We start from the raw sequence: 14,617 nt of genomic DNA, 5'->3' as shown, positions 1-14,617 counted from the left end.
AGCAGTGACACAAAAGTGAAAGCTGTGCAATTACCATACCTGGAAGATTCATATACATAGACTACTTGTAAGGGTGTTTGAAATGGTCCTTTTTGCAGGGTTATCCCCAAACGTTTGGCTTCTTTCTCCTATTTTTTTACTGACCTGTCTGTGTTTGTTTTAGGACTCTGGGCACTTTACCCCTACTGATCAGTGCTAAAGTGAATATGCTCTCCATGTAGATTGTGTTATGGATTGGTGTTTCCATGATTGGCCTGGTTGATTTATGTGCCAGTCCCTAGTAAAGCACTCTGGGTGTGCCAGGGCCTGTAAATCAAATGGTGTTGGTGGGCTGCAGCACTGGATTGTGCCACCCACACACATAGCCACTAAAAGGTAACTCTGGCCTGCCATTGCAGAGCCTGTGTGCAGTCTGGTACAGTGCACCAACTTTCCAGGTCCTAACATTCCCTTTTCTTACATGTCAGTCACCCTTAAGGTAGGCCCAAGGTACCTCTATGGGCAGGGTGCAGTGTATGTGAAAGAAAGGGCATGCCCTGGTGTGTGTGGCATGTCCTGATAGTGAATTTCTGCCAATTTCGTATTTTCACTGTTGCAAGGCTACCTGTTCCCCATAGGACAGAATGGGGCATTTGTTTATAATATCTTATAAACATAACTGGCCCTGTGAACGAGGTAGGAAAATGAAGTTTAGTGTGCCTGAACCCAGATTCTAAAGATGCATCTTTTAGTAAAAGTGATTTTTACATTTTGTGTTTGAAAATACCACTTTTGGTTTTGTGGATTTACTGTCTGGGTTTTGGATGATAGGGGCTGGGGAGCAGGAGTGGCTCCGGATACTCTAGGTGGGTCAGGAAATAGACGAGTCTGAATAGACCTGGGCTGCACTTACAGTAGGATGAGGAGATTTCCTTGCATCTGAATGGGCCTGGTCTGCCTCTGACAATGCCGTCTCCACTTTCTGCTAGGAAGCCACACCAGAGAAAGCGGAACTGGTTTTGGCTGGGCACAGATTTCAAAGGATTTTGGGATATAAATATTGGGGCCCAGACTCCTGAACTTTAGAACTCTTTTGTACCAAGAAGTCTGCCAAGAAGAAGAGCTGGAGAAGCTGTGAGGAGAAACTACCACTTTGCTGTGTGCTTTGCTGTGTTGGCCTGCAGTGGCTGCTTCTGTCTTGAACTGTGAAAGGACTGGACTGAACTTTCTGCAATCTACTTTTGTGAGTTTCTCCAAGGGCTTGAGGTAGAGCTTGCCCCCTGTTCAAGAAGTCTCTGGAACAGCAAAGACTTCCAGCTCTTCTGCTCTCAGCACTGGGGGCTGTGTGTTTTGTGCTGCAACAGAAGAAACAGTAATTCAATGACCTCGATGACGACGCTGCTGACATCGTGTCCTGAAGGCACCACAGAGGCACCGCGGAAACGTTGCACCGCGACCCTGGTCTCACCGACGACACCTGCTGACTACGCCACCGAGCCGCTGTTCGCACCGTGACCTGTTAGCCCCCACTCTGCACCGCCTTGCTTCACAACGACGCCTTGGAAACCCCAACAACGACGATCCACATCAAAACCGACGCTGCTGCTTGGTTCAAGGGCACTGCATGTAAAGTGACACAATGCACCGCTCTCATCCCACACCGCAGCCTTGGCCTGCTGGCGCCATTGACTCCAGTTCATCAGCCAACGACAGCGCTTCAGCAATGATGACGCAGCTGCTTGCACCGTGACCTGCCAGCACCGCGACAAGCATCGCATTCACTTCACACAGTGCCCCTGGTCTCACCGACGACGCCATCTGACTCCGCCACCATGCCGCTGCTCGCACTGCGACCTTAGGGCACCGCATGCTGCACTGCTGCACTTCGCACCACAGCACCCGAAACCTGCCAATGCCAGCGCTCCTGACTTCAGCAGAGAGGAGTACGATATGCAATGCATGAGACTACGAGGGCCCGAAGACTCCTGCACCGACCTCTGGAACCGACGCCTGCAGAAGCTGTGCTTTCGGATGCTCAAGTCAATGGGAGGTCGCCAGCACCCCGCATTTCTAAAAGGTACTGTTTGCGGGTCTTCCCGTCACCGTAGCTTGCCCACGTCGCCGCAGTCAGCCAGAACTGTTTGGATTTGTTTGCTCATGGCGCCGTTATAGCCCGGGACTGAGCTATCAACATTAAGGAACTGTTTTTCATGCATAGTTTGATAACTGATGATTTTTAAGTACTGTATTGTGGATTTTTGTCGTTTTTGGTCTTGTCTTAAGTATATAAAGATATTGGATATTTTTCTAAACTGGTGTGGTGTCCTTTTGTAGTGCTTAAACTATATTACTTTTGGTTTTGTGCAAATGCTTTACACACTGCCTCTAAGATAAGCCTGACTGCTCGTGCCAAACTACCAAGGGGGTGAACAGGGGTTATTTTAGGAGTGTAACTCCCTTATCCTAACTAGAGTGGTGGTTTCTGCCTGGCTTCCGTGCATGCCCTACTCTACCAAAAATCCAATTTCTAACATTGGTTGCCAGCGGTGAGGATAGGACTTGCGTTTGCACTTCACTTACAGGGATTGGTGGGCACGACTACCATATTGCAGACCATTACGTACCACATAATATTTTCTTTTGGTCTATTTTTGCCTTTCCATTGGTTTTGAACTTGAACTTTCTAGTACATCATGCCAGAATCAATTGCGTAATCTTTTGCATCCTTGGAAGTGGCCTTTGAGGAGGAGAGTTTAGAAACCTTCAATGTTGAAGAGTTGGGGGCGATCTGCAAAAACCTCAAAATCCAAATCAAAGGCCTCATCAGAAAAGACGAGCTACAAAAGGCACTGAGGGCCTGGGTAGCGGCCAGACATGCTTGTAAGACGTCTGGGAAACTTAGATTGGAGGTAGATGAGCCTATTCCAAGGGTGGATGTGCTTTTGGGAGGGGGACACCCTCTAAACCAGGCAGCAGCAGTGCCTTGTCCCCAGAGGATTCAGAAAATGGGGTGGTGATGAACAGAGTGTCTGAATTAAGCAGACCACTCTTACCCAGTCCAAAGATCAGGGCTTGATCCATCACCGTTTTCTAGCTCACTGCACCATCCCAGCTCAGAACCTGGCTACATGCAAATTAGTCTGTCCCTGGCCCAGTGCATCATGGGAACAGGGCAGACCAAACTACCAAGCCAATTCTTATACTGGGAAGGAAACAAGCTTCCGGGGACCGGTTTCTGGCATTTCAGCCGTCTTCGTCCCGGCTTGCTTGAATCCTGATGGTGCAGTGAGCAAGGGACTCATGTCTGAGTATACCCTTCCACGCTTATGGTGGACAAAATGATTCAGAAAAGGGTGTGGTGATGAACAGAGTGTCTGAATTAAGCAGACCACTCTTACCCAGTCCAAAGATCAGGGCTTGATCCATCACCGTTTTTTAGCTAACTGCACCATCCCAGCTCAGAACCTGGCTACATGCAAATTAGTCTGTCCCTGGCCCAGTGCATCATGGGAACAGGGCAGACCAAACTACCAAGCCAATTCTTATACTGGGAAGAAAACAAGCTTCCGGGGACCGGTTTCTGGCATTTCAACCGTCTTCGGCCCGGCTTGCTTGAATCCTGATGGTGCAGTGAGCAAGGGACTCATGTCTAAGTATACCCTTCCACGCTTATGGTGGACAAAATGATTCAGAAAAGGGGGTGGTGATGAACAGAGTGTCTGAATTAAGCAGACCACTCTTACCCAGTCCAAAGATCAGGGCTTGATCCATCACCTTTTTTTAGTTCACTGCACCATCCCAGCTCAGAACCTGGCTACATGCAAATTAGTCTGTCCCTGGCCCAGTGCATCATGGGAACAGGGCAGACCAAACTACCAAGCCAATTCTTATACTGGGAAGGAAACAAGCTTCCAGGGACCAGTTTCTGGCATTTCAGCCGTCTTCGGCCCGGCTTGCTTGAATCCTGATGGTGCAGTGAGCAAGGGACTCATGTCTGAGTATACCCTTCCACGCTTATGGTGGACAAAATGATTCAGAAAAGGGGGTGGTGATGAACAGAGTGTCTGAATTAAGCAGACCACTCTTACCCAGTCCAAAGATCAGGGCTTGATCCATCACCGTTTTTTAGCTCACTGCACCATCCCAGCTCAGAACCTGGCTACATGCAAATTAGTCTGTCCCTGGCCCAGTGCATCATGGGAACAGGGCAGACCAAACTACCAAGCCAATTCTTATACTGGGAAGGAAACAAGCTTCCGGGGACCGGTTTCTGGCATTTCAGCCGTCTTCGGCCCGGCTTGCTTGAATCCTGATGGTGCAGTGAGCAAGGGACTCATGTCTGAGTATACCCTTCCACGCTTATGGTGGACAAAATGATTCAGTAAAGGGGGTGGTGATGAACAGAGTGTCTGAATTAAGCAGACCACTCTTACCCAGTCCAAAGATCAGGGTTTGATCCATCACCGTTTTTTAGCTCACTGCACCATCCCAGCTCAGAACCTGGCTACATGCAAATTAGTCTGTCCCTGGCCCAGTGCATCATAGGAACAGGGCAGACCAAACTACCAAGCCAATTCTTATACTGGGAAGGAAACAAGCTTCCGGGGACCGGTTTCTGGCATTTCAGCCGTCTTCGGCCCGGCTTGCTTGAATCCTGATGGTGCAGTGAGCAAGGGACTCATGTCTGAGTATACCCTTCCACGCTTATGGTGGACAAAATGATTCAGAAAAGATGGTGGTGATGAACAGAGTGTCTGAATTAAGCAGACCACTCTTACCCAGTCCAAAGATCAGGGCTTGATCCATCACCGTTTTTTAGTTCACTGCACCATCCCAGCTCAGAACCTGGCTACATGCAAATTAGTCTGTCCCTGGTCCAGTGCATCATGGGAACAGGGCAGACCAAACTACCAAGCCAATTCTTATACTGGGAAGGAAACAAGCTTCCGGGGACCAGTTTCTGGCATTTCAGCCGTCTTTGGCCCGGCTTGCTTGAATCCTGATGGTGCAGTGAGCAAGGGACTCATGTCTGAGTATACCCTTCCACGCTTATGTTGGACAAAATGATTCAGAAAAGGGGGTGGTGATGAACAGAGTGTCTGAATTAAGCAGACCACTCTTACCCAGTCCAAAGATCAGGGCTTGATCCATCACCGTTTTTTAGCTCACTGCACCATCCCAGCTCAAAACCTGGCTACATGCAAATTAGTCTGTCCCTGGCCCAGTGCATCATGGGAACAGGGCAGACCAAACTACCAAGCCAATTCTTATACTGGGAAGGAAACAAGCTTCCAGGGACCGGTTTCTGGCATTTCAGCCGTCTTCGGCCCGGCTTGCTTGAATCCTGATGGTGCAGTGAGCAAGGGACTCATGTCTGAGTATACCCTTCCACGCTTATGGTGGACAAAATGATTCAGAAAAGGGGGGGTGGTGATGAACAGAGTGTCTGAATTAAGCAGACCACTCTTACCCAGTCCAAAGATCAGGGCTTGATCCATCACCGTTTTTTAGCTCACTGCACCATCCCAGCTCTGAACCTGGCTACATGCAAATTAGTCTGTCCCTGGCCCAGTGCATCATGGGAACAGGGCAGACCAAACTACCAAGCCAATTCTTATACTGGGAAGGAAACAAGCTTCCGGGGACCGGTTTCTGGCATTTCAGCCGTCTTCGGCTCGGCTTGCTTGAATCCTGATGGTGCAGTGAGCAAGGGACTCATGTCTGAGTATACCCTTCCACGCTTATGGTGGACAAAATGATTCAGAAAAGGGGGGGGTGATGAACAGAGTGTCTGAATTAAGCAGACCACTCTTACCCAGTCCAAAGATCAGGGCTTGATCCATCACCGTTTTTTAGCTCACTGCACCATCCCAGCTCGGAACCTGGCTACATGCAAATTAGTCTGTCCCTGGCCCAGTGCATCATGGGAACAGGGCAGACCAAACTACCAAGCCAATTCTTATACTGGGAAGGAAACAAGCTTCCGGGGACCGGTTTCTGGCATTTCGGCCGTCTTCGGCCCGGCTTGCTTGAATCCTGATGGTGCAGTGAGCAAGGGACTCATGTCTGAGTATACCCTTCCACGCTTATGGTGGACAATGATGCACTGGGACAGGGACAGACTAATTTGCATGTAGCCAGGTTCTGAGCTGGGATGGTGCAGTGAGCTAAAAAACGGTGATGGATCAAGCCCTGATCTGTTGACTGGGTAGGAGTATTCTGCTTAATTCAGAAACTCTGTCCATCACCACATCCTTTTCTGAATCGTTTTGTCCACCATAAGCGTGGAAGGGTATACTCAGATGTGAGTCCCTTGCTCATTGCACCATCAGGATTCAAGCAAGCCGGGCCGATGACGGCTGTAATGCCAGAAACCGGTCCCCGGAAGCTTGTTTCCTTCCCAGTAAAAGAATTGGCTTGGTAGTTTGGTTTGCCCTGTTCCCATGATGCACTGGGATAGGGACAGACTAATTTGCATGTAGCCAGGTTCTGAGCTGGGATGGTGCAGTGAGCTAAAAAACGGTGATGGATCAAGCCCTGATCTGTTGACTGGGTAGGAGTATTCTGCTTAATTCAGAAACTCTGTCCATCACCACCCCCTTTTCTGAATCGTTTTGTCCACCATAAGCATGGAAGGGTATACTCAGATGTGAGTCCCTTGCTCATTGCACCATCAGGATTCAAGCAAGCCGGGCCGTTGACGGCTGTAATGCCAGAAACCGTTCCCCGGAAGCTTGTTTGCTTCCCAGTGAAAGAACTGGCTTGGTAGTTTGGTTTGCCCTGTTCCCATGATGCACTGAGACAGGGACAGACTAATTTGCATGTAGCCAGGTTCTGAGCTGGGATGGTACAGTGAGCTAAAAAACGGTGATGGATCAAGCCCTGATCTGTTGACTGGGTAGGAGTATTCTGCTTAATTCAGAAACTCTGTCCATCACCACCCCCTTTTCTGAATTGTCCCCAGAGAAGCTGAAGGACAGGCAGGAAGCAAGAAGAGTTGCTGTGGAGCTTGAGAAGCTTAAGTTAGCCATGGAGGAGAAAAGGATGATGTTAGAACATGAGTTTAAAATGAGGAGCTGGACTCGGAAGCCAGTAGGCCTAGGAGCAGCCCAGATAGTGGCAGTAAAAGTGTTAGGTCCAGTACTGAGAATGAGGTACACACACACACACAGATTTGGGGCCCTGCTTCAAGAAGGGGTTTGGCATACACCAGGGGGTTCAAGATTGTGAGGCTATTCCAGTGTTGCGCAGTGTCCCTGAGGTGGATTGGGGAACTGGCACAGGGGATCATTTTCCTGGTAGTGGGAGGGACACTCTACTGACTCTAGATGAGAGGTGCAGAGAGAGGGGTTTCCCCAAGATAGAAGCCCTGGTAAGTGAGTACAGAGACCACCCAGAAGAGTATGGGTTCAGGGACAGCAACAGTCAAACACTGTCTCTCCTGTCTTGTGAGGATGATGTGGGATATCTTTCTGAGGCACTGGGAGGTTGGTTGAAGGGTGGTTTGGTTCACACCTGGGTGGGGCTGTGTGATTCAATTGTTGGAGAGTATATTTTAAGTCCCTGTTTTCCAGGACTATGCCAACACCCAGTGGAGTTTGAGTTCTCTGACCCCTGGGAGCTTGCACTGGAGGCAATCCTTTTGTTGGATTCCAGAGGGTCTGGAGAAGTATCTGGGGGTGACCTGGAAGGAAGTGACTTAGGTATTTCCCAACCAAGGGTAGTGGGAAAGGTTTGTGGTATCCCAGATAGGTCCCGGTGTTGTGGGAAGGGTGTAGGGACACACGTCCTGTCTCCGCGGAGAAGGAGTGGGAATGGACTGCGGCCCAATGTGCCCGAAACCCGGTCCCAGGGCCTGGGTGGTTCCAGGAGGGAACACCAGGTGGGGAGCATAGGCTGTACTGGTAGGCCATCTGTTGAGGGGGATCCCCTAGTGTCAGGAGAACATGGGAGGGTCTGTAAACAGAGTTCCATTGGTTCTAGTGTCTTGCGGTGCCGCTCCTATGAGGAGCGTGCAGAAGTCCAGATTGAGGGGTGAGAGGGAGATGCGTTCCCCAGTGGGAGAACCAGTTGGTCAGGGGCCAGCCAGGAGGGCTGAGCCTCCTAGGAGGGACCATGGTGACACCGCTTCTGTCCTGGGGGATCTTCGCACACTGTCAGATGGACAGGCATTGGGTGATCTGCGCCAGGTAGACTGTCACACAACACATGAGGTATGTGTTACCCTTGGGGGGCTTGCGTTCTCCCCAGGGTGCCCTGGTGCGCCAGGCGGTGCTCTGCCACTGTGTTTAGTACCTGGGTTGGGAGGCCAGGTTCAGGTCCTGCCTGACCTGGAGGCAAGGACATTTGAAAGCAGTGTCCTGACTGGCTTGTCTTCTAGGGGTACCACTCCAGGTGGGAGGGTGCAGGACTCTGGAAGGGGGTGCAGAGGGAGGAAGTCCTTGCCTCTGACCCCGGTCCAACCTGAGGATTTTGATCCTAGGTTGGTGGATCGTTGCAGGGTCAAGGCTCTGAACTGGTGGAAGAATTGCTTGGGAGGACTGATTCCAGCATCCTGGCAGTTTTTGGTTCTGAGGGTGCCTCTCCTAGAAGGCAATGTGGGTCCCCAGAAGTGCTGTCCTTTTGTAGTGCTTACACTGTAATACTGTTGGATATGTGCAAATGCTTTACACACTGCCTCTAAGATAAGCCTAACTGCTCGTGCCAAGCTACCAAGGGGGTGAGCAGGGGTTATTATAAGAGTGTAACTTCCTTATCCTGACTACAGTGGTGGTTTCTGCCTGGCTTCGATGCATGCCCTAGCCTACAAAAAATCCCATTTCTAACAAAGGTCCTCTGTCTAACAAGACTATGAATATGGAGCTAACAAAGTTGCAAATTGTGAGCACAGCTGTATCTAATTATGCACTGCATTTCACCTGAAAATAGGACATCTGAAATAGTGGTCCATCTCATCTGAAGAGGAAGCAAGCAAAGGTCTGAAAGAGTCTTTTGTTTAGTTTGAAATATTTTTGGCCTTTTTTAGAGTGTGGATGTCAGATACTCTGTCAAACCTGGTAAATATCCTGCTCACCGTATTACAAGTGTCATAGGCTATAATGCACCAGTAATACAGCCGAAGGGATATCCACCATGTTTGTGATGGAATATCCTGCCAGTCAATGTCGAAAAAATGCCTTTTGTCTGATATCTATGTCGTATGTGCTGGTCACCACTAGTTGAAACCCAAAATGGGGGTAGTCATTATCACGTTGTTTTGTTCATGCCTCACCAATCATCCTTGCTGAAGGCAGCAGTCAATAGATTAGTAGAGATTTTCCCAAAAATCTATAGAGCAACCGTAGGCTATATTTGTAGGAAGAGCAGTCAAGAGAATGAAATAAAAATATTGAGTTTGCTGTTTAGGAAATCCTTATAAATATTATTAGTATGAAACATTATGCCCAACCTGGACAAAAGTAAACAATTGTGAAAAACAAACACATTTCTACGGAAATATGGATATAAATGCTTCTTTTTAAAGATAAATAATCCCATCTTCATTTTTAACCTCATCCGTGCTGCCCCGATTTACCGCCGGTGCTGGGCCCTAATGAAAACGGGCGTGGTGATGACGGAACGGTTCCGTCATGAGCACAGCTCGACCGATGCTCATGACGGACCCGTTCCGTCATGAGCATCGAAAGGGTTAGTTATATCTTTTTCTATTGGGCAATTTTGTAGTCTATTGGCTTAATGCAAGCATTCTTGTGAAAGGTGAAGGCATTGCAATACTAACTATTCGGGTAAGACACACACAGACTGCATGTGCAGGTCGAAGATGTAGTGCTCTGTTCCTTGCCTAAGAACCAACATTTTAATGCATTAACGTATCCCTTGGTGCAGCAGTAACATCTAGAAGTGCTCCAAAATACAAATTTATTATGTTCAAATCGGGGCTGTTAGCAGGGATGGGCTCTTCTTCTACAAACAATAAGTGAAACATAGAAACCCATATGTACTACCGCTGTTGCTGGAGGAATCTATTTCCTAATGCTTTGTCTTCTGCTAATCCAAAATTTTAAGAGACTTTTTGGTATGGAATCTAGGCACAATGGTAACTTTTAAAGGGTGCCATCAAACGTCAAAAATCTCTTCCAAACACTTTATCCTATCCCAAGAGGCATCCTTCTTAGACATATGCATGCTGGCCTTATCATTGCCCTTCTCAGCCTGATGAACAATATGCAAAGTGTTGACCAAGTCAGAAGAAATGATGCTTCAATGGGCAAGTCAAAAAAGATAATGCTCACTATGCATGAAGCGCAAAACTCTATCACTCTGATTATGAGTTAGGTGGAGCAGAATTATCGCATGGAAATCCACTCCCCCTGATTCAGAGTTGGTCTGTTGGAATCCGAGTCCCAAGCTTTCCAGGGTGTATTTCTGGCCAGAAAAATTGCCTGGGGATTTGGTTGCAGCAGCCAAATCATTCTCTTCATTTCTTTTTCTGGAATGCCAGAATTTAACTTCCGCCTTTTTTCTCATAGCCCCTTCTCTCCACCCCCACATTATACAAGGTCATAATGCACATTTACCACCTGTTCTTAGCAGATGGTAAATATTTGTGTTAAACACCAAATAATTGGGAATTCATTGTGGTTTTCTGAATGATAAATCAAGTCCCACATGGGTATTTCCATTCTATAGGGTTTAACTCATAAGTGCATAGTACTGGTGCGGTGTTACCACAGGGTAATGTAAAATCTGCATTAAGATTTAGCCCTCTGCCCGCACCATGCACATGTAAACAGGCCCTATACCTTAATGTAGAACATTTCCGTGGAGTACTCCAAGATGATTGAACCATGTGTTCAGAATCAGAAGAGGGTCTGCGTAACGAACCAAACAAACTATTCTGCTCCTCAGAATGTTAATATTAAGTTGTGATTACTTTAATACAAATATATTCCATGAGAGAGAGATATCCAGTGTATAAAATCCACCTATTGCCGAAAGAGTTAATCTTCAGCACCAGCTTAACATGGAGACCTGTGAGAAGAGGGGATGCAATAAAATATTCCTCTAGTCAAGAATAGCCTCTAAACTTTCATTGTTGAATGCACAGATATGTGGATCATGGTGGTTTGGATCTTTGTAAATGGGGAGTAAAACATGTTTCAGAACAAACTACATTATATAAGAATTGTGTTTTACTTCTATAAACCAATGTTCTAATAAAATTTCAAAACACTGTAGAGGAAACAGATATGAGCTCATCTTTCATAGGTCGACCATAGGAATATGTAGATGAAATATGAGCTCTGAAGCCAACTGTTGCTGAGTTCATGAGAGCAGCTTGAAAGGGGTGTGGAGTTGGTGGGACTCTTCTGTGAGCACAGGCTTTGGGGAAAATAAGATCTGCCACAAAGACTGGCACATTTAGGGCCTCTTTTGCAGGCTTTGTGTATGTAAGGGATCTCTCCAAACAGCCTTCAGCCTTATAAACGGACATTCTTCAAGGGTCATCAGACATTTCATTTTAGGGACATCCTGCTAGAAGTGCTTAAACTAAATTATCCCTAAGAAATCTCTTTATCCTCATTCCATACCCATTCCTAGTTTATCCTGCAGTGGATTTCCTCTCTGATATGGAAATGGGACACTGACAAATATACATCCCAGGGAGCGAAGACAAGGATGTTCACTATTAGATGAAGAATGGGAAAATGAAAGAAAAACGTCTCCCTTAGGGCTTAGCTATATGGCATGCTCACTGTGTGCTACCAGTGACAACCTGTATGACAAAGTCCAAATCAAAAGATTATCTAAGCCGCAACAAGAAATAGCAAGTTTCACTTGGGTCAAGACAACATATCAAAGTTGTTAGATCTGGCCCTTTCTGCAGGGTCACCCCCAAACTAATTGCCTTCCTCCTGCTACGTTTTGCTGAATTTGATTTATTGGCTTCCAGACTCTGCACACTTTTCCACTTCTAACCAGTTCTAAAGTGCTTGTTCTCTCTGCTTAAAATATGGAAACATTGGCTTATACCAAATTGGCATATTTATTTACTTACAAGTCCCTAGTAAAGCACTCTACAAGTGCCCAGGACCTGTAAATTAATTGCTCCAAGTGGGCCTGTAGCACTGATTGTGCCACCCAATGACATAACCCTTTAAACATGTCTCAGGCCTGCCATGGCAGAGTCAGTGTGTGCAGCTTAAGCTGCCTTGTCGACCTGGCAAAATAAACCCTTTCCTAGACCCAAACCTTCCTTTTTGATACATATCAGTCATCCTGAAGGAATGCCCTGGACAGCCCCACGGGTAGGGTGCAGTGTATTTAAAAAGTTGCTCATGTACTTTTAAGTTTTACATGTCCTGCTAGTGAAAATCTCCCAAATTTGTTTTTCACTAATGTGAGGCCTACCCTTCCTTTGGGACAACATTGGGGATCCTTCAATACATTGAATAAGCTGTAATTCCTAATTGGGCGCAGGCAGATATGCCATGTTTCGTACTTATGAAATTGTAATGGCAACCCCTTTTTAGTGGTAAAGTCAGATTTGTCATTGCAATTTTTTAAATGCCACTTTTCGAAAGTTGACATCAGCCTTTTGTGCCTGCATCCTGTCTTGTGTGCAAAAAAAAACAATTGATGGACGGGATGCAGAACAATGTCATACATTCACCCCAGTACAGAGATCTGGGCCTAAATCCATTGTATTTTTGCTCACCATGTCGTTCTAATTTGGGCCCAGCCATATGCAAATCAGTCTTGACCCTGTACCCAATGGGAACAGTCAAGCCCAAACTGCCAGGCCAGGTCCTCCCTGGACTGGAAACAAGCATCCTAGGATCGGCTTCAGGCTTTCAGCCCTCATCAGCCAGGATAGCTTGACTCCAGTGGTATGAAGAGCACTGGACCCACGTCTGGGCATACCCATCCCAGTCAGGGTGACAGATACAAAAAGAACATTTGATGGACAGAATGCAGAACAATGTCATACATTCACTCCAGTACAGAGATCTGGCTTAAATCCATTGTTTTAGCTCACCATTCCATTCCAGTTTGAACGATGGATGTAACCAAGATCTCTTGACTTGGGGTGAATGTATGATTTATTCAGCATTCCGTCCATCATTTGTTGGCATAGCACTTTTCATCTTAAGTGGGATGGGTATGCCCAGACGTGGGTCCCTTGCTCACTGTGCCACTGGATTCATAGTAGCCTGGCTGATGAAGGGTAATACCCAGAAACCGGTCCCAGGATGCTTGTTTCCGGTCCAGGTAGGACCTGGCTTGGCAGTTCAGTCTAAACTGTTCCCCTGAGGCACAGGATCAAGACTGATTTACATATGGGTGGGTCTAAACTGGGGTGGCATGGTGAGCAAAAGAACAATGGATTTAACCTAGATCTCGACTGTGGGTGAATGTATGATTTATTCAGCATTCCATCCATCATTTGTTTGTGTAGCACTGCATCCTGTCTTGGGTCACATGACTGGGTGTAGTTGACAGTTAGACTTCATGAATTCCTCCTAGATAGTCACACAATAGAGGGATTAGACATGCCTGTATAGGCCATATTCTGGCAGGATGGAGGAGACATAGCAATGAACAGCCTCATTTACAACTTAATAGCCTGTGCTCTGCCTTCACACAAAGGGTCTAGCGACTCCGCATTGTCACTGCTGCCAGCTTCGAGCCAGGCCAAAGGAGGCAGGAAAGCCCATGCACTTCAAAGACACTGTCTAGAAGTTTCTCCCAGCTTGCAGAACCAGGGCGCGAGGGTATAAAAGAAGGACCTCAGTCACCAACACTTGAGTACACTTATGGACATGTGGATACTCTGCCAGGAAGAAGAACTGCTATGCTGCCACAAGGACTGCCACTGTGCTGGACTGTTGCTCTACAAGAATGCTGCCCTGCTATGCTGACCTGTTTCTTGCTGCCCTCTTGCCTAAGGGGAGAAAGAACTGAACCTGAAACCCATATTAAACGCAGAACCCCAGAGTGACTCAGAGGGGTAGTCTGCTGGCCTCCTGGTCTGAGCCTCAGGGACTTAACAGGCTCCCCAACAGCTCCTGGACCCATCTTCAGTGAGCTCCTGACTCCAAGGGGTGTCACTGGACACTTTGGTGACTCAGCAGGCTCTGAAATCAAGTTTTGAGCTCTTTATGACTGCGAATAGTGCTGGTTTTGCAATGGAACCACGTCACTTACAAAGAAATTAAGCACAAGCCGCAGCCAGCTCGTCTCCTCGCACAGCAAGCATAGATTGCTGCGGAGGACCGCTAATGTGAAGCTCCAGCCCTCCTGTCTGCGACACCCGGCCTGCTCTTAAAGCCATGCCAATGACTGCCAACGACTATCAGCGAAGTTCTCCTTGCTCCGCACAACTCTCTGCAACGCGAAAGGGACTCTTGGCACAAAACTTGAGAAGGCAAAACTTCACCGGGAACTAATCTAATACTTTATCTGACCAGCGTGCCATTGTATTATGCCTGGCCTTTTGACTTTGAGCCAGTCCACAGCGACCAGATATCCTCGTTTTAGGCATTATGCTTCTAGGGGCTATTTTACAGTTTATTATTTAATAATTCAAAACTGCGGTTTTACTGATTGTAGTTTTGTCGTTTTTGGCTTGTTTTAT

General features: G+C 47.3%; 1 protein-coding gene across 5 annotated transcripts in view; it reads right to left on the bottom strand.

Annotated features, from left to right (window-relative positions):
* KIAA1549L (KIAA1549 like) overlaps positions 1-14,617 on the bottom strand; it is a 674,355-nt gene that overhangs the window by 157,229 nt on the left and 502,509 nt on the right. The gene's annotated exons all lie outside the window — the stretch shown is intronic.

This window comes from Lissotriton vulgaris, chromosome 2_1 (assembly GCF_964263255.1).
Source record: "Lissotriton vulgaris chromosome 2_1, aLisVul1.2, whole genome shotgun sequence".
In the NCBI taxonomy this organism is placed as follows: domain Eukaryota; kingdom Metazoa; phylum Chordata; class Amphibia; order Caudata; family Salamandridae; genus Lissotriton; species Lissotriton vulgaris.
This window is presented reverse-complemented; position numbering and strand designations above follow the sequence as displayed.